This window comes from Theropithecus gelada, chromosome 4 (assembly GCF_003255815.1).
Source record: "Theropithecus gelada isolate Dixy chromosome 4, Tgel_1.0, whole genome shotgun sequence".
NCBI classification, from domain to species: domain Eukaryota; kingdom Metazoa; phylum Chordata; class Mammalia; order Primates; family Cercopithecidae; genus Theropithecus; species Theropithecus gelada.
The window spans coordinates 28,398,623-28,423,174 of record NC_037671.1 but is presented as its reverse complement, the minus strand read 5'-3'; the positions used below and the strand labels follow the sequence as shown (position 1 = coordinate 28,423,174).

The following is a 24,552-nucleotide window of genomic DNA, read 5'->3' as shown; positions in this document are numbered from 1 at the left end:
TGTGTGTGTGTGTGTGTGTGTGTGTGTATATATATATAAAAAAAAACCTTTCTTCTGGAGGGAGATACTAAAATTAGCAATTTCATCCCTGAACAACATTATTAATTAAGAGCTGAGACATAACAATGTTACAAAAGCAAAGGTGAAACAAATGTAAACCGTCAAAATAATTCAAAACTGTATAAATGTTATTAGAGCCTGTGAAATAAGCATAAATGTACTAAATATGTTACATATGGAGATAAAAGTACCATACAATATTTAGGAAAACCCTAAAACTAGAACTATATCATAAATCTAAACTAAGTATGTTAGCTATTTAATAATAAAAAAAATTCTTTTGCTTCTTGGAATTTAGAAAGATTTCTTAGGGATGGCTTGGTTAGCCTGGTCCTCTTAATGAGTCCAGGCAAGTCTGAGCGTATGGTTCCTCTCAGTGAGAGGAGACATTCAAACAATAGACAGAGGCTTTATATATGTTTCATGATGACACTGAAGATTCTAGGGACGATTGGTTTTTGAAGTGCTAACGTAGAGAAAGGCAGACTTTCCTCCGCTATCGGTTACCTTCCTTAAGAAGGTTGCCAGCTGTGTGACATCACTTGGGTAATCATTCTGATGGCCACTATTAGAGAAAAACCCATTTCCTTCTAAAATGACTTTGTTTTAGTTCCCCAAGTTAGAAGTTTTTAAAGGAGCTTTGGGATATGAATGCAAAAAATTCCCAGTCTTAATTCTGAACTTTTTTTGGCCAATACCATTAAGCACAGCTGGTGGGGGGATGGATATAATCTGTTTATTTCTCATCTATAGAGCATTTTACAATAAAAGGTGATTAGTAAAAATTCCATCATTATGCTTAAAAAGTCCCTCTGATTCCCTGGGAAACTCATGGAAGGAAGACTGATTCTAATTCTTCCAAATCATGCAGGAAGGAAAAGCATCCAGGAAGATGCACATTCATCTAAAGCACAGAAGATAAAGCAGTCAGAATGGGCACAGGGAGAACCAGGAGCTGGGTGTGGACTTTTCTTTATAGGCCTTATCCCTTTTCCCTGAAAATGTCAAGTGGGTGCACCACAGATTGTGCTAGGTTAGCATGATTTACATGGAGATTTTAAGGTAAAGATAGAGAACTAAAGACAGAGAGGAATTGAGGCTAAGGACAGAATGGAAGCTGCACAGATGTACTGCATGGATTCTGCAAGTCAGACAATACCTACAGATGTAATTGTAAGGTGGATGGTACAGCGCTTCTCAAGACAGACACGCCTGGGCCAGCTCCACCATTTACCAGCTGTGTGATTTGGAGCGAATTATCAGATCCCCTACACCTCACCCTTGGCTGTAAAAACACATAATGTAGTATCTACCTCCTATAAGTGTCATGAAGATTAAACAAGAGGATGTATATAAAAACTTTTCAGCACACAGCCTAGCTAACAACAGCTTAAAAGATACTAGTTATCTAATGAGAATTAAAATAACAGTCCAGTTCAAACAGTAATAACAGCTCTCTGAAAGGCTGAGCTAAATATTTTTTAATTCCCTTAACATATCAGTAAAGCAACTGAAATTGGAAATAAAATTTCCTCCAGGCATAATTTGATTTACACGTTCTCTAGCGATTACACGAAGGCCCCACACAGAACAGGTTCTATCCAAATCATCCCTTCACATTCATTAGTGTCATTTTTGAATTCAGTAAGTTAAACAAAACTTGTATTTTTCACTTCTGAGAATGCCTTAAGGCTTAGTTTGATATCTGGTTTCAATGCCTCTGATATTTTTGCCAAACTTGACCAATTTGCAACCATTCCCTGAAATCTGCCTCACATCCAGTCACCAAACATACAACCATCCACAACAGACTTAGAAAGTTCGGGTCTCCTATTAGCTTCCCCAGTCAAAGAGACCATGGCTGTTGAGAGTCTTCTCTAATGCAAGGGTTGCATCCTCACCTGGGCAGGTAGACAACCACATTCTGGCAGAGCCAGACAATGGGAAGTCCAGAATCCTGAGCAGAAACACTTGGAATGACTGTCATAGTAGCTGTGCAGCCCCTACCATCTGTATTACACCTGCAAAACCACGGGCCTAAGGCCTTTTTCTAGCCACAAAAGGCTGTGCATCCTGGATCGCTTACATAAGTATCAAAAGGTATCCTTCCAGACGCCTTCTTTCCACACACAAGTTCCCAATAGCTCTTCCTTTTCTGAACCATCTGTGAGTGGGGAAGAAAAGGGGGAAGTTTTTGAAATCTGCTGTAAACCAGAAGTGGCAAGGCACTTACCTTACCACATTTAACCCCGTGAGGAAGGTACCATGATTCTCTTGTTATAGATGAGGAAACCAAGACTCAGAGAGGTTTATAATAATTTAACTTGTCCCAACAACATTGATAAGAGTTAGAATTTGAACCCTCAATTATCAGCTTCAAAAGCCACATTCCCTGCAGCACCCCATGGGGTGAGCCTCTCCCTGCTAATGCTTCTCATCAATACCACAGACCAGTTCTTAGGGCTGATATCCTTGGTTACATTATTTACTCATAAAAGTCTTCTCATGGGGAGCAATAATTTGCATGATTCTGGAAGGGCTTGTTCATGTCACACTTCACGCAGCACAGTGTCTGCTATAAAGAAGACAATTGTCTGATCTAACTCTTCTATTCCCATAGCCAGAATATAGCCAGCCTCTGTCCTCTGCATATGATTATCACATAAACAGGACTTGCTAACACCAAGCTTTGGAAAACAAGCTTCTTCCCACCCACTGACAGGCTAGTTGGTAATTAAAACGCACATTGATTTATCACCATAAGCACTTTACACAAGAAACTGATTAACTAGAATCAAGAACACTCATGACACACCTGTATGTGAGACCTTTGGGGGAGAAGAGAAATATCCATTACTTTAATATACTTGCTGATTTCTCTATTTGTGAGTTTTCATCACTGATGATGTTCCTTTGCCACTGGTCATCCAGAAGGCTTATCACAGTAGTGAATTCTGAATACAAACAAATGAATTATCCCTAGTTGAGAGCTCTTGGTGGAAGAGGTCCTAGTCATGACATCACTGGGTCTTACTATAGGATGTACAAAATTCCACCCATATCAGAAAAATATAAAATTACCTTGTTCATTAATTTTTAAATAGTTCTTCACCCAGTTGTTTCTCTTTTGCAGTAACCCAACATTCAGAGATACGGCCCCTTTTCTAATTCTTTTTTTTTTTTTTTGAGACGGAGTCTCGCTCTGTCGCCCAGGCTGGAGTGCAGTGGCCAGATCTCAGCTCACTGCAAGCTCCGCCTCCCGGGTTTATGCCATTCTCCTGCCTCAGCCTCCCGAGTAGCTGGGACTACAGGCGCCCGCCACCTCGCCCGGCTAGTTTTTTGTATTTTTTAGTAGAGACGGCGTTTCACCATGTTAGCCAGGATGGTCTCGATCTCCTGACCTTGTGATCCGCCCGTCTCAGCCTCCCAAAGTGCTGGGATTACAGGCTTGAGCCACCGCGCCCGGCCGACTTTTCTAATTCTTTAGAAATTGCAATCTTTTCCCCTCTAATATTCTTAAATCCTCCAAATTTGCATTAAATAACATCAATATTAAGTGAAATCCAGAAAAGATGTCAGTATCTCCTCACTGCATGCACATGTACACACAAACACAGAAAGCATGTGCTATTTGAATAAAAATAAACCTAACTGTATTTTAAATCTATGTATATGTTAAAAAGCTTATTTGCCCAATTTTAGATGTCTAAAATTAAGATTTCACATTTCATGGATTCTCTGAGAAAACTAAGCTGAGTGATGGAATGCCTAGGAGTCCATTAGTGGAAAAGAGATGATGTCCCAAGGAAGAAACTATACTAGAGTTAATCCAGACACCACCATCCTCTATCCAGATAACAGCACTTCTCTAAGCAGCCCTGTGAATACCATGCTATTCACTTGACTGAAAACCCTCATGTGTCAAATAATGGCCTCTTCACAGGCACTGTGATGGCAGATTCCTTAGATAACCAGTGGCAAAACTGCGTGTAAAAATACCCTTTGTTTGGCAGCTATGGCCACAACTTTCATTGCTTACCCTCTACCTCTTCAGACTCCCTATCTGCCCCAGCCCATGCACCAGATGTCCCCATTCCTATTGACTGCTTGTCCTCCATGGTCTACTTGCTGCCATTTACCAAAATCATTAAGATTTTTATTCTGACCCACCTGTTTGAAGATGCCCTCTTGAAATGGGATTTGGACCACAATTAGCCCAACAGCGTGCAAGGCCCCCCTGGTAGACACCAGCATTTCACCATGTATTAGGGCTTAACCAAGAGGGACTTGCTTTTGTGGAGTTGGGGAAATATAGGGTTTTTTGGGAAAAGAAGTTCAAATGACTGAGCTAGAAAGAACTTTAAGAAGGTTTAATTCTTTGTGGCACTTAGCTGTAAATATGCCTGCAAACCCTTTTCTGGAGTGTTAGCCTGAGGGCAGGACAGTGTCTTAATCATTTTCATCTTGGTATCCCCCCTCAACAAGTGTTTGCTGAATGGCAACCTCCTCCATGATGCTGCTCTCATGAGCTAGGTTGTACATGAAAATTGTTAATCAGCTGGGGACACAATGGCTTAAAATAAGTGGCCCCGTGTGTTACTGGACTGGCAATCAGAAGACAAGTTCTCATCCCCACTCTGCCATTAAATAGCCATTTAGTGTTGGGTGAGCCGCTTGTCCTTTCTGAGCCCATTTCCACATCTCTGCACAGAGTGAAAAATGCCCTCTCCAAGGACGCTGTGGCTCCATTATTATTCTGTGGCAGTTTTAGAAACAGAAAACTGTACTTTTCTACTGACAGAAAAGGTTAATACAAAAAAATAAACGAAGTTACCACGAGTTAGAGAAACTACCTTAAGATCAAAACATGGCCGGGCATGGTGGCTCATCCCTGTAATCCCAGCACTTTGGGAGGTCGAGGTGGGCAGATCACTTGTGGTCAGGAGTTCCAGACCAGCCTAGCCAACATGGTGAAACCCCGTTTTTACTAAAAATACAAAAATTAGCTGGGCATGGTGGTGGGTGCCTGTAATTCCAGCTACTTGGGAGGCTGAGACAGGAGAATCACTTGAACCCGGGAGGCAGAGGTTGCAGTGAGCCAAGATCATGCCATTGCACTCCAGCCTGGGTGACAAGAGCAAAACTCCATCTCAAAAAAAAAAAAAAAAAAAAAAAAAACCAAAAACAGAAAAAAAGAAAGATTAAAACATGATTATTTATTTTCCCAGGATGGTTTTGCTTCTGGTGAAGATCTCTTTCAGCTCTGTAATTCTGTGAGCCAGTGAGAAATTTTGAAAGCAATGTTACAATTCTACTATTAAATTTAGATGTATTTATAATGTTGTGGCTTATAAAATGAAGTAGACAGTCTTAAAAAAAAATGCAGAATAATTTTAAATTTTCCTGGAAAGAAATGGGGCAAGCCCTCCAGGCAGTGCTATCAAAATAAACCTGCTCAGCTTTTTCACAGGGAGTCCGCATGCCCTGAAGAGGATGAATCTCATATAAGGAAAAGCTTGAGTGCCACCCTGCAGTGGCAGTAGAGAAATAACCACAGGGCAGAAAAGACTGGGAGGAGGGCAAGGCACAGAAACTATATGCAGGATCTATGACATATGGAAGTCACAAGGACCCCCATGATCCTAGGAGCCATCCAAGTGGACAAGTCAACACACAACAGTATGAACAACAGGCTTCATTCCCCAGCAGGAAACCACCTTTCCACTTGCTTATGTCTTACCTCAATAGGAAGACAAATGCAATTTTCTCATTTCCTCCATCCTCTATGTAAAACTATCATTTATAACAGCAACTTTCGAGGAATGCTAAGAGTGACTTGCAAATGCGTAGGCAGGTCACTGATTCAAAAAGCGAACAATACTATATGAGCAATCATTAAAGAAGGTCCCAAAATGTAACTTATGTATAACAAAAAGACTTTTAAAAATTAATGTTATTTTTTAAATTTTGTAACAAGAAAAGTAAGTGAAAACAAAACTGTCATTATCTCTATTTCTGCCAGAAGATGCAGAAATAGAAATTGTTCAGTTAACAATCTTATTCACAGAGATATTGATCAAGGAATGGCCACAAAGAGAGTCAATTAAAAATAGTTTCTTTTAACTTGAATTTTTAATTTAAAAAGATTTGCATAGTCCAAAGAAAATAATGCTGCTACTGGAGCAAGATGTTTCTAAATTTTCAGCAGTGTCAACCATTTATAACAGAAGATGCCTTATTTACTCTGTCACTCAACCAATGTTGACTAATGATGTCACAGCAGTGACTTATTTCTGTATGCTGTACATCCTCTCTCCAGGATGTTTCTCCTTGCACCACCGTCCCAACAATGCATATTCTTACAGCACATGGGCTTGGGACAGCAATGCACAGAAATACGCCCATGCTTACATGGCTTACAATGATGTAATGGCCAATTCAACGAGCTTCTAGTCCCCAGTAGGGTTTTAATTTTCATTTTTCGTGATGTGCTGCTAAATTTAGACAAAATCATGGAGAGAAATAAAGGGAAAAAATTTGAAGGGACAATATTTTTTAAAGTGCCTTGAATAGTCTAAGAGTTACCATTAATTGGAATATATTTTAAGGTTTCCTGGGTGTATTTCTTCCAAATTATTTTTCTCTGCTAAGGCAAAAGGAAATAAGTAACGTATTTACTTATAAACAGTAAGACATTTCCAAATAGGTAGTAGTCATGTGCTGGAATAATTAATCTTCTCACAGAAACCCCAAAATAGTAACTGTTAATGTATAAACGTTTAAGTAAAATTAGATAGGTAACTCTCCTTTACTGAAACCCTTCATTTCTAACACTTTCTGTAAGGTTATTTATATTAAAACATCAATCCAACAACTCATAGTGGCTCTGTCCATTAGACTGGCTTGAGAGGAGAGACCCTGACTTAACCACCTGCACAAACCCAGCGCTTGGTACAACTGCCACAGAGGAGTCATTAAACCAACCTGAATCACAAAGAGCTGCAGTGGTTATTTTTCCTATTCCTATATGGTGTCTTACTTCTTTTTTCACTGATTTTACAGATTAAAAGCAAACAAACAAACAAGGCTTACTCAGGTGATTACCAGATTTCTGACTTAGCCCCTCACAAACTGTGTAATATTGGGTAGATGATTTAACCTCTCCGTGCGTCAGTTTCCTCTTCTGTAAAACAGGAATTAATTTTAGCACTTTAGCACTTGTCTTCTAGTGTTGTTAGAAGACTGAATGAGTTAATAGTGTGCTGCTTTGTGCTGGCTACTGTGTCATCGTCATAACCATCATTATCACGGCCAAGATGATGAACAAAATCATAGTGGGAAGGCCTCCATTTCCCAGGGAAAATAACTACCATGCATCTTTCTCTGTAAATACAAGTGTGTAAACACTGGCTAATGACAGAGGGATGGAGAGATATGTGATAAAGCAAGTAAAATGTAAATGGTAGAAAGTAAGTGGTGGTATGTGGGTGCTCACTGTAACACTCTTTCAAGTTTTCCGTATGTTAGAAAAATTTCATAAGAAAATGGCAAAAGAATTGCATAAGGGAGAAATAGGTGAAAAAGAAAAGGGAACTTAGCATGGAAGATCAGCCACACTACCTCCCCAAGAAAGTATTATTCATCAGTAACAATAGCAACAATAATCATGATCTTTTTTTCTTTTCTCTTTAAGAGATGGGGTTTCACTGTGTTGCCCAGGCTGGAGTGCGTGGTACAATCACAGCTCAATGCAGCCTCCAACTCCTGGGTTCAAGCGATCCTCCTGTCTCGGCCTCTCAAGTAGCTAGGACTACAGCTAATTAAAAAAATTTAAAAAATTAAAATGTAGAGCAGGCCTTGTTTTGTTGCCAAAATTGGTCTCAAACTCCTGGCTTCAAGTGATCATCCCACCTCAGCCTCCCAAAATGCTGGGATTACAGGCGTGAGCCACCATGCCCAACCTAACAACCTAACTATGATTTTTTTTTCTTTTTTTTTTTTTTTTTGAGATGGAGTTTCACTCTTGTTGTCCAGGCTGGAGTGCAATGTTGCGATCTCAGCTCACTGCAAACTCTGCCTCCCAGATTCAAGCAATTCTCCTGCCTCAGCCTCCCGAGTAGCTGGGATTACAGGTGTGCATCACCAAGCCTGGCTAATTTTGTATTTTTAGTAGAGACGGGGTTTCTCCATGTTGGTCAGGCTGGTCTCGAACTCCCGACCTCAGGTGATCTGCCCGCCTCAGCCTCCCAACGTGCTGGGATTACAGGTGTGAGCCACCACGCCTGGTCTAACCATGACCTTTATAGAAATCTCACCTATCATTTTGTTTCTAAGTCTTACAACAATCCCATCAGGAAGCTACTCCAAGTATCATTGACATTTCAGAAATTCAGAAACAAGAATAAAATGAAAGACCTACTGAGGATCATGCCATTCATAAGTTATTGTGGAGATCTGAACAGAGTTCTACTGCATTCTTCCCATTGCTAGAATAATTAAATCACTCATATCATGCCTCTCACCATGAAAGAAACCACTCTGTTCTTCATCATTGTGACCCTAGTGCCACAGTTAGTGACATATAACAGGCACACAAAGATTACTCAATGGATGGAATGAAGGGAGAGAAAAATGGAGGGAGGAAGATCAGGAACACTGTTGTTGTTTTTTCCCATCCACTAGACCTAAACTCTACCCAATCCAGTAATTATAAAGAGGGGTATTACTTTTATCAAAATGGTATAAGAGTTTCTGATTATAAAAATAACACATTTATTACAGACAACGACATTTCCTCTTACCAAAGAAAACTAAATCAATATATTTCCTACACGTGGATAGTGGTAGCCATTTTTTGCCTCAAGACTTATTCAGATTTTCCAAATGTATCTAGTATGACATCCATTCACATGAAAGGCGAAATGTTCAGTTACACAGATCTGAGCCATCCCCTGGAGTCGGTCCAGGAAGAAGCAAGCAGGGTGGTGAGCAGTTTGCAAAACATGTCACATAAGGAAAAGCTAAAGGAACTAGGTCTGCTTATCCTATAGGAGAAAAGACATAAGAATGACAGGAAAACAGACTTCAAATATTGGCAGGGCTGCATATGTCAGAGGGAATAAATATTTTCCTGTGAGCCAACTGGGAACAATGTATAGAAATTATAGGAAGAAAGATTTTTGCTTGATATAAAGAACATTCCAAGATCAATCTGAAGTTGTGGAAAGAAGTGAACTCTTTTATAAGGCAGGGCTCTCACCATGAAAAACCTTGTCAGGAGTACTACACATACGTACAAGGTTAAGCTAGGTACCTTCAAAAGTCCTGTCCAACTGCAATACCCTGAAATTCTAGATCCCATATATATATATATATATCTATGGTTTGGGTATCATATATACCAGGTTAGCAATGTATGGCACAGGTGGCAAACTCCCACCATACCACATGTGATACACATGCACATACACACACACACGCATACACATGCACACAGACAAAAAAACAGCCTAAGGTGAATCACAGATACTTGTAAAACTAAAAGGCAAACTCCCACCATACCACATGTGATACACATGCACATACACACACACACGCATACACATGCACATGCACATGCACACAGACAAAAAAACAGACTAAGATGAATCACAGATCCTTGTAAAACTAAAATTATGTGGTAATAATTAATTTCTAACTCTGTCATTGAGTTTCTCACAGTTTGGAAGAAGAACGTGGCATGCCAGGGACAAATTTTTTAGTTCAAGTTGTACTACCCAAAACTGAAAGCCTGCATGACATAAAAGAATAACTGCTAAACTAGTCCAAACACTTGGTTTGCACTGACTAGCCACATGACTTTGGACAATTCACCACGCCTCTATAGATGTCAGTGTCCAATAGAACTTGTACTGCTATGCTTATCACTAGCCATATGTGGTTTTTTGAGTCCTGGCAATATGGCTAGTGCAACAAAAGAATTTGTAATTTAAATATTGTTTTAATTATATCTCACTGTCATTAATTTATTAAAATCAAGCAGCCTCATGTGGCTAGTGGCTATCACATTGAACAGTAACTACTGCTGACAAGGCCACTGAAGAAGAAAGTCAAATTCCAGACCAACCTCAACCCATCATCTTCTGCAAGATCTCGATACCATCTAGACAACTGCGACAAAAGGAAAAGATAAAAAATCTGAGGCTCAACCTCAGAAGGTCCTTAGGGCTCCTGTCAGCTATTGTCTAGCCCATTCATTATCACTCCCATAACCTAGGATAGACAGCCCAGTGCCCTTTTATCCTTTGACTGTCCAGGTTTAGATACACAGCCAAGTATAGCAGTGTACTTATCAACATTCCCTGAAAAGATGACACGTATAGAACAATGTCCTATGGAAATTATCCCCACCCAGCCAGCTACCCTATTATAATGACATTAGTGGAATATTAGTGAAATATCTGTGAATAATTAGTGAACATTATTGAAAAATACTATTTCTTGTAGAGTACAAATAGCTACCTTTAAATTAGTTAACTATCTCTTATGAAGGAAACCATTCGATTTATTTTAGCTTTCAAATCAAATCACGTGACCAATTTTAAAAGTTCTTTCACAAGCTTGAAAACACACAAATATTAAAAGCCAGAAAGTTCATACTAGATGCCCAAACCTCACCATTATGCAACACGTCCAAGTAACAAACCTGTACATGTACCCCTTGGACTTATAAAAATAAATAAATAAAAGCAAAAAAAAAAAGGCAGAAAGTGGCTGGGCACAGTAGCTCACACCTGTAATCCCAGCATTTGGGGAGGCTAAGGCAGGTGGATCACTTGAGGTCAGGAGTTCGAGACCAGCCTGGCCAACATGGTGAAACCCCATCTCTACTAAAAATATAAAAATTAGCCAGGCTGATTACAGGTAGTGGTGTGCACGCCTATAATCCCAGCTACTGGAAAGGCTGAGGCAGGAGAATTGCTTGAACCCAGGAGGCAGAGGTGGCAATGAGCCGAGATCACACCTCTGCACTCCAGCCTGGGCTGACATACCGAGACTGTTAAAAAAAAAATAAAAATTTTTAAAAAGCCAAAAAGTGTGACTTTTTGAAGAGTTGCCTAGGTTGTTTTTAAAACATATATAAAAAATCTAGGCGGGGTGCAGTGTCTCACGCCTGTAATTCCACCACTTTGGGAGGCTGAGGCAGGCAGATTGCTTGAGCCCAAAAGTTGGAGACCAGCCTGAGCAACATGGCAAATCCCCATCTCTACAAAAATGTATAAAAATAGCCTGGCTTGTTGGCATGTGCCTGTAGTTGTAGCTACTTGGGAGGCTGAGGTGGGAGGATCACTTGAGCCCAAGAGGCGGAGGTTGCAATGAGCCAAGACTGTGCCACTGTACTCCAGCCTGGGTGACAGACTGAGATCCTGTCTCAAAAAAAAATAAATAAATATATATATATATGTGTGTGTGTATATATATATATATATCTGTGTGTACATATATATATCTGTGTGTACATATATGTCTAGAAAAATTTATTTTTAAAAAAATACTAAGTAATGTCAATAATAGCCATATTCCAGAGGCTTAAGAGAAGCTTGGCAACAAATTTACTAACATATATTAGAAATATCGATCATTCTAGCACCAAAGGATGAGATCTCAAAATAGCACATGTGAAAGGGCAGTAAGCTGCCTAATCACAACTAATTTCGGGAAGTTCATAGTGCATCTAGGAAAGTATTATTATTTTTACAATACTTTACTTTTGCAATGTTTTAAAGTCTATTTGTTTTTTTTTTTTTTTTTTAACTAGGCAATTGCCACCAGAAAAATCTTAAACAGATGATTAGTTCAGAATGTATAACAACAGAGTAAAATGCTTCCTAGCACGTAGTTCAACACCAGTGGCTAGTCTCACACAGAAAATTTCCCTAGGCAGGAAGCTCAGTGTCTCCTGATTCTTCATTCCTAAACTGTATTCTGCTGATATTGCATGCCCTCTTGTAATTATCATGAGTCCTACACACACAGAACAACGCAGACAAAATCTTCATTGCTGCGGCCCACACCAACATTAGCTTGCCTTCGCCTGCTTAATTGGCTCTGATCACTGGGCAGAAATAACTCATTGCTTTTTCCTTTTCACATGCTGACTCAAGTACTCCTAACATCATTAGTCATGTTTCATAGTATCTAGAATAAAAACACACTGACATCCAATTCCAGCAATTATTCCATTTTACACTTTGGAGAAAAGAAGTGATCGACAACTTCCAATCTGCCTAAAATCTCAAGCAGCTAACACTTTTGCAAAACAATTTGACTATGCCACATGCCTGTATCCCCAGCTTCCTGGAAGGCTGAGGCAGGAGGATAGCTTGAGCTCAGGAGTTCAAGGCCAGCCTGGGCAACACAGCAAGACCCCCCCATCTCAAAAAAGAAAACAATACAATATGACTAAAAGAAGATTTAAAGTTATGCAAAACGTGTAATAGACAGTATCATAATTTTTAAACCAATGAGAAGCTGAAAGACAGATTCTTTTCAAGTTTGCTTATAGACTCCGATTAAGAAATAGAAGTCCTCCTCAGGTCTTCTCAATTAAAACCATTCCATTTTCTACTGGCAGAGGATCTATGGATGAGACAAGCACAGTGCCGGGCACTTGGAAATGCTTGGTCAGCACTGAATGTAAAACATGGAAATATGGGTTTCTCTAGTAGTAGAGGCAGGAAATCCCCATCAATAAGGAGTGAAAGCTAATTCCCCTTAGGGCAGTCATTCCTACTCTCCTGGTTGTGCCTGTTAAGTAGAGCCAGGTGTGGTGGTTCATGTCTGTAATCTCAGTACTTTTGGAGACCAACACAGAAAGATCGCTTGAGGCAATGAATTCAAGACCAGCCTGGGCAACAAAGAGAAGCCTCCACAACTTTACCAAAAAATTGTAAAAATTTGCTGGGTGTGGTGGTCCCAGCTGCTACTTTGAGAGGCTGGGGTGAAAGGACTGTTTGAGCCCAGGAGTTGCAGGCTGCAGTGAGCTATGATCATGCCATTGCACTCCAGCCTAGGTGATGGAGCAAGACCCTGTCTCTTAAAAAAAAAGGCCGAGTGCAGTATCTCATGCCTGTAATCCCAGCACTTGGGGAGGCCAGGGCAGCTGGATTACAAGGTCAGGAGTTTGAGACCAGCCGGGCCAACATGGTGAAACCCCATCTCTACTAAAAATACAAAAAAATTAGCTAGGCTTGGTGACACCGGCCTGTAATCCCAGCTACTCCGGTGGCTGAGGCAGGAGAACTGCTTGAACCCAGGAAGCGGAGGTTGCAGTGAGCTGAGATCGCTCCCCTGCACGCCAGCCTGGGCAACAGAGCAAGACTTTGTCTCAAAAAAAAAAAAAAAAAAGTAGAGAAATCCACATCTAAAAGAGAAAACATAATAAAACTGTTGTCTGTGCTAACTACTTTCATTTCTATTACATAATAGTAACTGTTTTAACTAAGGCAGACATCACCAAAAGAAACATTAGCTTTTCAGTACTCTCCAGCCTTTACCCTCCTGTTGTAGAGAGAATGATGATGCCAATTCCAACATTTATCAACTTGAGGACATCAAAAAATGCTTCTCCATCAAATGGGTTTCAAAACACCCAGAACACCTGCAGACACATTGCAGGTGTAATGCTACAATCGTAACATGGTTCAACAAGGTCTGGAGGACCCAAGCAGTGAGGACTTTGACTTCCACTTGCCTATCTGCTCAAGATCTTTTTCTCTTTTTTTCCTATGAACTGTTTCTCTCATAGTTCTGTTCCATCCTTTTCTTTCTTCCAACAGACACCCATAATGACAGAGCCCATTTGCCAACTCACAGCTAGAGGCAAAGAAATCATTACCCACTAGGAAAAGGGGCCCATAATCGCATCTGGTGATTATTCTCCATTTCATATGATGCTTTTCCCTGGGGCCTCAGCCTTCTACTGAAAATATTTTAATTGTAATTATAAAGTCATGACCATCCACATGTATAGCTGGTTTGCTTCAATTAGAAGTCACTGCAACTAAAAAACAAAGCACTTTCCGTTCCTCACCCTCATTGTGTTTAATATCTCCATTGGCTGAATCTCATGAATGGCTCACTGAATTGAAGAAATGCCCCCAAGTAGGAATTCTAAATTCTGCATCTTCAAAAGATGGTCTTCAAAATCACAGAAAGAAAAGCTGCTGAATTGCAGAATATATATTACTATTTAAAAGGTTATAAATCTTTTAACTTAAGGAAGGGTAGAATTCTTCACTTAGAAAATTCAGAACAATTTACGTTAATGTTTCATTTGTCTTGAACTAGAAACTGTGAGCATAGTGTTCAACAGATTCAGCTATCCACTTACTGACTTTTAAATCTCTGCATATGCTCTCCAGACTATTATCTGGGGAACTATCAAAGAAAGGTTGTGGCCCAAATGCTGGATTTGCCTATTCCTCAGTTCATAACAAGTATTTTTCAAATGTAGACCTATAACTATAAATACTTTTAACTTTCCTTGAACCAGAGCTTTTAAAAATGTATACAGTCTGTACATTAAATGCATTGTTAGTGAACAACGCACTAACAACGCATTAAATGCATTGTTAGTGACATCATAGAGTGTAATCTAGTCTGTCGTGATTTTCTTTTTTTTTTTTTATTGAGACAGTCTCCCTTTGTCACCCAGGCTGGAGTGCAATGGTGCGATCTTGGCCTCCTGGGTTCAAATGATTCTCCTGCCTCAGGCTCCCAAGTAGCTGAGATTACAGGCACCCACTATCATGCCCAGCTAATTTTTATATTTTTGTAGAGATGAGGTTTCACCATGTTGTTGGCCAGGCTGGTCTTGAACTCCTGACCTGAGGTGATACACCTACCTCGGCCTCCCAAAGTGCTAGGATTACAGGCATGAGCCACCACAGCCGGCCTTGTGATGTCTTCTATTATCTAGTAGTATCGTGATTTTCACCTATTGCTTATTACTTTCATGCAAATTCAAATTGACTTTCAAAAGTAAACTCAATAAAAATGACCAGTGTTTATATGACATTTACTATGTGTTGGACATTAGTCTTCGCTTATATTAACTCATTTAACCCTCCTGACAACCCTATGAAGTGGGTACAGTTATTCCCTCAATGTCCTGGGGGGTGTTTGTTTTCATTTGAAAATTCCTACTCCTAAACTATACTAACAAAGTACAAGTAGCAAGATATCAGATTATAAACCACAGGCCAGGCATGGTGGCTCAGGCCTGTAACCCCAGCACTTTGGGAGGCTGAGGTAGGTGGATCACTGGAGGCCAGGAGTTTCATCAACATGGTGAAACCCCATCTCTACCAAAAATACAAAAAGTTAGCCAGGTGTAGTGGCAGACACCTGTAATCCCAGCTACCTGGGAGGCTGAGGCAGGAGGATCACTTGAATCTGTGAGGCGGAGGTTGCAGTGAGCCAAGATTGAGCCACTGCACTCCAGCCTGGGCGACAGAAAAAGATTCTATCCTCATCCCCCAACACACACACACACACACACACACACACACACACACACACAAAGATTATAAACAACAAAATTAATTCCATGTCCTTATATCCTACCAAGGTAACTGCTTTGACACTGCAAATAACCAGTGTGATTGGTAAAATAATTAAATGTATTATTAAATGTATTAATTCTTGGGCTATTTGCCCACACCAAATTTCCAAAGTTAATCCTACCCTTCATTGTGCATGAGGCACACACACTCAGATATATCCAGACAGCAAGTTAGCTACGGTTGAGAGACAGCAAGAACTGCAGGCAAGAACAAGCCCAAAAACAATCTGTAACCTGATTTTGAAACCTAAATATTAATTTCATCACCTTCTTTACCAAATCTTCTAACAAGCGGCAAGTCAGACAGAAGTTTCTCTCCCTTCCTCTCCATTCTTTGGGGTGCTAATGAGCAGAAAATGAGAGTCTAAGGCTCAGAATAATCTACGGACTGGAATAATCAGTCTTAGAAAAACTCAAGAGCTGAAACTAAGGCCTTACTAATTTGCACCATGAAAGAGGCCATTTTTTATGTTAGTGCTGACTGATCCAAATCCAAAATAAAAATACCACCAAATCATTATATTCCTCTAGAAAACATGTATTCAAAAGTTTGTCATGATCAAAGCAAACCCTGTGATTTATTTGGTATCTATCCAAAAAAAGCTACTACTATTTATCTCTTTTGTTTATCTATGTGAAAATAAATTCCAAATGACTAGAACAGGGCATGGTCCATAGTAAGTGCTCAATATATGTTTACTAAATGAAATGCATGCATGAATCATTAGGACCCTCAGCATTCTCACTTATCTACTCTGTCTCCAGTCCTCACTCCCTGAAAACCACATTGCACAGAGCCACCAGAGGGATTATTCTAGAACACAAATATAATCATGCCACTCTACTGTTTGAATCCCATTCAGACTTCCCCACACGTCACCAGCAAACTGAAGTTCAAACTCTGTCACAGAGCACCTTTGTTACATCTCCAGCCCATTCTCTCACCACTCCTGGTCTTGAATATATGGCAATTATAGTGAAATTCCCCTCGCCTACATGGTGTTCTCTCCTCCCTTCTATGAACTGGATGTCTTAGATAACTGTTCTCCTGATAAGTTGTACATATCTTTATAGCTGCACTTAGTTCACCACATTACTATCTGCTTTAATGTCCAGCTTTTCTCTCTCAACGAATATGAAAAGATTATCTTATTAATCATTGTCCCTCCAGCATCTAGAAGAGTACTCGGCACATAGTAGGTACTCGATAAATGTTTACTGGATGCTTGGATAGATGAATGGGTGGGAGAAATTAAATAGTATTACATCTATTCAAAAGGAAATTCACAGTCAACCATGCTTTTGAGGATGATGATGTTAGGCTTGCCAAGAGGAAAAAATAAACAAACGTAAGTGGCTTGAACAAAACACTCTATTATTAGCAAAGATTATAGAATTTATAGTCATCAAGTAAGACAGCACCTACTGGAACTTTCGCTTATTTCTCAAGGCAGTGAGGCTTGGATATCCCTGAGAACAAGGCAATGAGGTAGAAGCTATACATTCTTGGATTCTCTGCCTCATAGGTCACATTCCGAAAGCAAATCTAAAAACAGCAATGTTTTTAAGGAAAACAAGCTGGTGTCCATACAGCGCCATGTGGGCATACACAGCTTCCATTGAGTGAACCAGCAGAGGGGATTGGCTCAGAGCAACCTCAACCATCACCCAACAGACACATGAGTCCAAGGCCACTCTTGTGGCAGAAGAAAAGCAAATGAAACCTGTTGTACACATGGCTGGTACCACAGAAACTACTATAAAATTAGAATTTTTGGTTTGTGTCTTAATTGAGGCAGCCAACTTTGACACAGGTGCTGGGTATTGGTGGCCACAGAGGGATCTGAGCATCAACGCTGGCAAAACCAACAAAATGTGCTGTTGCTACGTGTGGGCTGTGTTGGCAGTGGTGCCAGTAATGTTCCACCATGCTGTCCTCCTGTGTCTCAGGCTCTGTCCTCAAACAAAGCATTGGGGCAATTGGGCTGTCTTTCTTAAAAACAAGCATTCTGAAATTTCACGTCTTAAAAACCAGCCGGGCGTGGTGGCACATGCCTGTAATCCCAGCTACTCAGGAGGCTGAGGCAGGAAGAATCGCTTGAACCCAGGAGGCGGAGGTTGCAGTGAGCCAAGATCACACCACTGCACTCCAGCCTGGGCAACAGAGCGAGACTCCATCTCAAAAATTAAATAAATAAATAAATAAATAAATAAATAAATAAATAAAATGTAGATGGAAAGTTTATTATCCTATTTTTGCGTGTATTTAAAAGTTCCCATAATTATTTGTTCTCAAGAAGTTTTGCATAATACAAAGTTTGAAAAACACACAAGCCACAATTTTGTTTTAAAAAATATGAAACATTTCACAAATTTGCATGTCATCCTTGCACAGGGGCCATATTCATGTCTTTATTGCTCCAGTTTTAGTATATGTGCTACCAAAGCAAGAACCACAGTTTTTCTATTTCAAGATATTAACTTCAAGGTAATCAGAACACAAAAAGCAAGAAATCAAGGTTATCTTACTGAAGAGAAAATACCAAAATACTAATACCAGTAATTTAAACATAGATTTCATCCACCCTGGCATAAAGTATCTCAATTAATGTCACCAGAAGGAGACTACACTCTTCTCTATGGATTGTTATATGTTTACGGAAATTATTTGTATTTTTAAAATATATTATTTTTGTTTTTCACTTCAAAACAACTTTAGAGTGGCATCATTCTTCCTTCTACATCTATGTACGTTTGAAACCTTATAAAGACATTTCTTGGCACCCTCAAAAACCACAATCCGAGCCTACCTTATTCCCAACAGCAGACCCACTTTCTCATGCCACTACCCAAGTTAGGGAACAATCTTCTATCTTTTCTGTGACACTGTTACGTTTAAATGTCCTCATGGCTCCTGAGGTACCCACTACCAGATTCATCAGAACCTGTCCAATCAAACCACCCCATTTTACTCAACCCAACCCACTCCTCAGGGCCAGAGAAGTCCACATTCTGCCTTCATTTGGACTTTAGAGCTTCTCTCGTTCATATACTGCCTTCCCTCACCCCCATCCAACTCCCCTGTGATTTTATGATATAATAAGAAATATAAGGCCAGGCATGGTGGCTCATGCCTCTAATCCCAGCACTCTGGGAGGCCTGGGCAGGTAGATCGCTTGTGAGAGGTGAAGTCAGCTGGACTTCCTGGGTCAAGTGGGGACTTGGAGAACTTTTCTGTCTAGGCAGAGAATTGTAAACACATCAATCAGCGCTCTGTGTCTAGCTAAAGGATTATCAATACACCAATCAGCACTCTGTAAAAATGCACCAATGAGTGCTCTGTGTCTTGCTAAAGGACTGTAAATGCACCAATCAGCACTCTGTAAAAACGCACCAATCAGCACTCTGTGTCTAGCTAAAGGATTGTAAACCCACCAATCAGCACTCTGTAAAACGGACCAATCAGCAGGACATAGGCGGGGACAAATAAGGGAATAAAAGCTGACCACCCCCAGCCAACAGCGGCAACCCACTCAGGTCCCCTTCCACGCTGTGGAAGCTTTGTTCTTTCACTCTTCACAATAAATCTTGCTGCTGCTCACTGTTTGGGTCCGTGTCACCATTAAGAGCTGTAACATTCACCACAAAGGTCCGTGGCTTCATTCTTGAAGTCAGTGAGACCAAAAACTCACCGGAAGGAACCAACTCCAGACACACTTGGAGTCAGGAGTTTAAGACCAGTCTGGCCAACATGGTGAAACCCCGTCTCTACTAAAAATACAAAAATTAGCCAGACGTGGTGATGCACACCTGTAATCCCAGCTACTCGGGAGGCTGAGGCATGAGAATCGCTTTAACCAGAAAGGTAGAGGTTGCAGTGAGCTGAGATTGAGCCACTGTACTCCAGCCTGGGCAACAGAATGAGACTCTGTCTCAAAAAAAATAAAAATAAGGTCTTCATCCCCAGTTCCTAGCACAGAATTTCTAAAACCTTTGGAAGTTCTTGGGCAATAGGAATGAGAAGAGTGTCTCTTGTTCATAATAAACCCATTTTCAATCATACCTGAGTTTAGGCAAATGTGATGACTCCTGGTGGGTCCCCAGAGAGTTTCAGGATGAGGGCTGGTAGTTGCCAGGGGAACCAACCATGAAATTTGAGGAATGAACTTTCAGCCCCTGCCCCATTTCTGGGGAGGGAAGAAGGGATGGAGATTGAACTAATCACCAGTGACCAGTGATGCAGTCAACCATGACTATGTAATGGAAGCTCCACAAAACCCCTAAGTTACAGAGTTCAGAGAGCTTCTGGATTGGTGAACACATGAAGGTGCTAAGAGGGTAGGCATCTAGAGAGGGCATGCCCTTCCTCTATACCTTGTCCTGTGCATGTCTTCCATTTGGCTGCTCCTGGGTTGTAACTTCTGTAACAAACCAGTAATAGGAAGTAAAGTGACTTCGTGAGTTCTGTGAGACTTTTTACAGAGAATTACTGAACCCAAAGAGTGGGGCTCACAGAAACTCAAGATATATCATCTCTTGGTCGAAGTATAGGAGACCTGGACTTACAACTGGTATCTAAAGTGAAGAAGAGTCTTGTGGGTCTAAGCCCATAACCTGTGGGGTCTGTGCTAACTCTGGGTAGTGTCAGAATCGAAGAACTGGTTGTTGGTGTGGAAAAAATCCAGCCATTTGTGTCAGAAGTGTTGTGAGTAGAAACAGATCACAGACCCACCCAATGCACAAGGGCCAGAATGGCTTAGTTCTAAAGGAAAACATTCTAGAGGAGCCGTTAGACTTAGGTGACACAATTTTTTATAACTGCCTATTTCAATACTATTAAGATATAACCTTCTGCAATTTGGTGGTGCTTGTTTATAATTTGATAGGCAGAACTTAAAGAAACTCAAAAACAGAATTAAGGCGACTCAGTGAAAATTTTAAAGGGCAGGAAAACACAACCTCTGGAATCAAGACTAGGAATTTTGGCAACTAAGTTATCAAAATATTCTCACCATTTATAAATTCTAGCAGACTTTCTCTAACAATATGAAAATAAAGAGAAACAAAAATATAGCAGTCCAAACACACTTACAGCAGAAAGAGAAAAAAAGATGAGTGTACCATCAAAAAGTCCCTTTTCCAATGCAGGTTTCTTGCTACTTTAGACCAAATATTTCGTGTGATCCAAGGCATGAGTCCACATCTGGCAGGAAAGAGTACACAGTCTAGACTGTGGCTCCTTAAAGGAAAAATGTGTGTCTAAGTTATTTGTAAATTTCCAATGACCTACACAGTGCCTGGTGCAAAGAAAACAATAAATGGTTGATTAATAAAGAGAGGCTTGTTGTGAATCACAGGCCTTAGATTTTAAAAAGGAAGAACTATCGATAAAGGTATTTGGAATTTATTTACAAATTCATATCAAACATGAAATCTAATTCAAACAGTAGGAGGTATAAGTATTTTTTTTAGTTTTTCATAGAGTTCATTATCTGGAAATTTTGTAATTCATGTCATTTTAATTTTCCATTTACCTTCCCAATCCAACAAAATCTCTTTCTCTTTCCTTGAGGGCAAGGGTCAGCAAACTACTCCAGAGAGCCAAATGTGACCCACTATTTATTGTTATAAATAAAGTTTTAATGCAAAATAACCACATCCATCAGTTTGTATACTTTCTATGGCTGCTTTCACACTACCATGGCAGAACCGAGTATCTACAACAGAGAATCTGCCCGCAAGCCTAAAATGTTTGTTATCTGGCCCTTTAGAGTAAACATTTGGTGACTTCTTCTTTAGAGTATCATATAATACCAAATACCCCATAAAATACTGTGTTTTTAAAATAACTTGGGAGATTTACTAAGCTAAAGTTATTTACAAGATAATTGGATATGCTATTCACTTTTGGTCCATATGGCTTTATTTACATCCTCACAATTAAAATATACCAAAGACACAGCTTTAAAAGAAGAAAAGCCTAATGATACAGAAAATCCTTTCTTGCCACCTAATTTATGCCATGATCTACTATGCCTTTGAGAGTCCTTAAAGGGCAGAATAAATTCCACAGAGGTAAGAAAAGGAAAGAAAAAAGTGCATAAAGAAGTTCGAAAGAAATGTAAAGCTATACAAAGTAGAAGCAGGGTACAGGGTCACACATACAATATCTTGATCACTCCACATATTGAGTAAATGTGATATTTAACAAGATGAGTTCCGAGTAATGTTAAAGAAAAAGAAACAGCAGAAAAAGCAAGGGAGCCTTTTGGTTTACTTAACCAGGCTAAAAGGCTATTCACAGAAAAGTGCCCTTTTGGAAATATGGCAATCCCAGCCCTTGAGGAGACTCAAGGAAGACAACGTGAAGAGATCAAAGGCATTTCACCCTGACCTGTACCCATTTCAGCAGAAGGTTCATTCCATCCACCTTTCAGTGATCAGAAAGAAGCAAAGCCCTGGAGCCACCTCAAGATACACAGCCTGACTACCTCTGCTTAATGCAGAAAGTTCTCTGGCCAGCTGAGAGATCTCATCGTCCTCTGAAAGAATCTTGTTTATTCCTACCAAACCCAAACCCAAACCCAAAACCCTCCTTCTTCCATCTACCCAAATTCTACACATCCTTCATGGTCACACTCAAAATTCCAAGCAGTGCAACTGTGCTACTCCAGAGGGACCCATTCTCAAAGCTGATGTAAATGGTGTCCCCTGGCATTGTACAACACAGTGGCCCCAATCCCAACTCCTCAAGAAAGCCTCTCCCAACACATCACAGCAGGCTGACATTCCCTTTCTTTCCTCAATATGTATCTTACGGCCCTACTGGACTGTAAGCTCCTAGAAGACAGGACAATATATAGCTCTTTAATACAAAGCTAATAATGGCACGAACACCAAACAGCACCTACTGAGTCAAACTTTGTGCTAAATGCTTTGTATGCATTATCTTATTTAAGTCTCAAAATAATCTTATGCGTATGTGTTATTTTAGTTTTACAGATGAGGAAACTGAGACTTAAAGTTTTAAATTTGCTGTAGTCCATACAACCAGAAAATGGCTGAGCTAGGAGTCTGACCAAGGTCTGTCTGGTTCCAAGAATAATGTTCCTAAATTGTACACTAACTCTCACCCCAAAGGTACCCAATAAAACCTGCCTTTTTTTTTTTTTTTTTTTTTTTTTTTTTTTTACCCCTAAGATAGTAGATTGGAGACACTGTGAGAATGCCTCTACCACTTGGAACGACAAAATAGTATGGAGAGATGCACACTGTGATTTTTTTTTTTTTTCAGGAAGAAACATAGGAACTTACTATGAGGTAGATGGAAAACTCTAAGTCCCCAGAGTGTGAGAGGAGGATAAACTGCCTCTAGGATATACACTCCTACTGGGGAATCTGGCTATCCAGGCCACAAGGGAAGCCCTCAACCCTATCCAGCACTAAAGCTGATTCAGTGAGCTGTGGGGAGTATATGAGAAGGAGTAGCACTGGACAAGCTTTCAGTGCACTCCCAGTCTCCAGCAAGGACAGAGGGAAGCCACTGCTGATCCTACCTCACAGGGGACCTCGTGGAAGTCAGCCAGCTAACTCAGCCAGCAATCACAGGTTGAGAGAAGCTCAACTGAGATTCACGATATGAGTGGGAACAAGTTCCCTTGGGCAGAACTGAGGGGCAAATGGGAAGTGTGCTGCAGCCATAAGACAGCACAAGGGTTGGCCGCCCCTGCTATTTGGGGAGACCAAGAGAAATGTGGCCTGAAGGCCATGCAAAGGCTAATGGCCTGGGGCAGTTTTGAGTTCTGAGTGCCAACTATCTGGAACCCAGCTAGCTGCTGCTAGTGGTACCCTGTGGCTGTGAGACCTGCCTTGCCAAGTGCATGAAAGCTGAGTAGGGCTTGCTGCTACCTGCTACTCCCCACTCTCCATGCAGACTCTTCAGTGCAGCAGAAGCAGCTGTGCTTTTCCTTTGAATATACCCCAGCAGCCAGAGAACTGCCCTCTGATCCTCACTGGGACCACTGCTTTTGCCCGCATATGGAGAGCTAGAGCACAGACTTGCCTGACCCAGCCCCAACTTGGCTTTGCCCCTCAATCCTACCCTGTTAGCTTGTTCTTTGGAGAACAGAAACTTTTGGGAGCTCTATGGCCCCACCAATTGCCTGAGACACCAGAGTACCTCCCCTGGGTACATAAGGCAAGCACAAATCCTACCACTACCACAGCTGGTGCTCTTTTGCAAGCACCACCTTCTGATTGGAGGTCAACTGACACAGGCCATTATAGCATCTTCAGGCAGAAGAACACAGCATGCAGGAAGGAGAAAACTCATGTGTGACCTCAGCAATCACCATTGCCTGCAACACCCTGGCTAACCAAGAGATCCTGAGTCTGTCCATGTGACCAGTTCATCTACTACTACAACCAGTATTTGAAAAAACCAACACACTAAGGCTTTTCATAACCAAGGAATCTCACAGCACTCCCCTGCCATCCCCATCAGAACTGGTGCTGGTACCCACTGCTGGGATACTTGAGGATCCACATCACTGGATCCCTTGAAGACATCCCCCAGCACCACCCTGGAGTGTAGCAGCCCCACTAAGCAACTAGACCTAGATAAAAGTTTCATTCACAGTAGTCTGGACTTCAGGGACTTCTACTCCTAAGGGAAAAAGAAATGCATGACATCAAGGGAGCACTCCATGAAACAAAAGAATCAAGATGGCAGGCCTTGAGTCCCAGAACTTTCCATTTCTGGGAAGTTTCTTTTAGCAGAGACACAGTTGCAGTGCTTGGCTCAGCAGAAAATGTCTGTGGCTCTACCCCAACAGCCAGTCAGCCCTGGTGCTCATGAAGGGTCTTAA

At 40.7% G+C, this 24,552-nt stretch overlaps 2 protein-coding genes and 1 pseudogene across 4 annotated transcripts in view; 1 reads left to right on the top strand and 2 right to left on the bottom strand.

Moving 5' to 3' along the window:
• The window catches only part of LOC112622349 (cytidine monophosphate-N-acetylneuraminic acid hydroxylase), a 354,146-nt gene that overhangs the window by 48,706 nt on the left and 280,888 nt on the right, over positions 1 to 24,552 (top strand). The gene's annotated exons all lie outside the window — the stretch shown is intronic.
• CARMIL1 (capping protein regulator and myosin 1 linker 1) overlaps positions 1 to 24,552 on the bottom strand; it is a 343,848-nt gene that overhangs the window by 218,895 nt on the left and 100,401 nt on the right. The gene's annotated exons all lie outside the window — the stretch shown is intronic.
• LOC112623910 lies at positions 18,036 to 18,135 on the bottom strand (annotated as a pseudogene).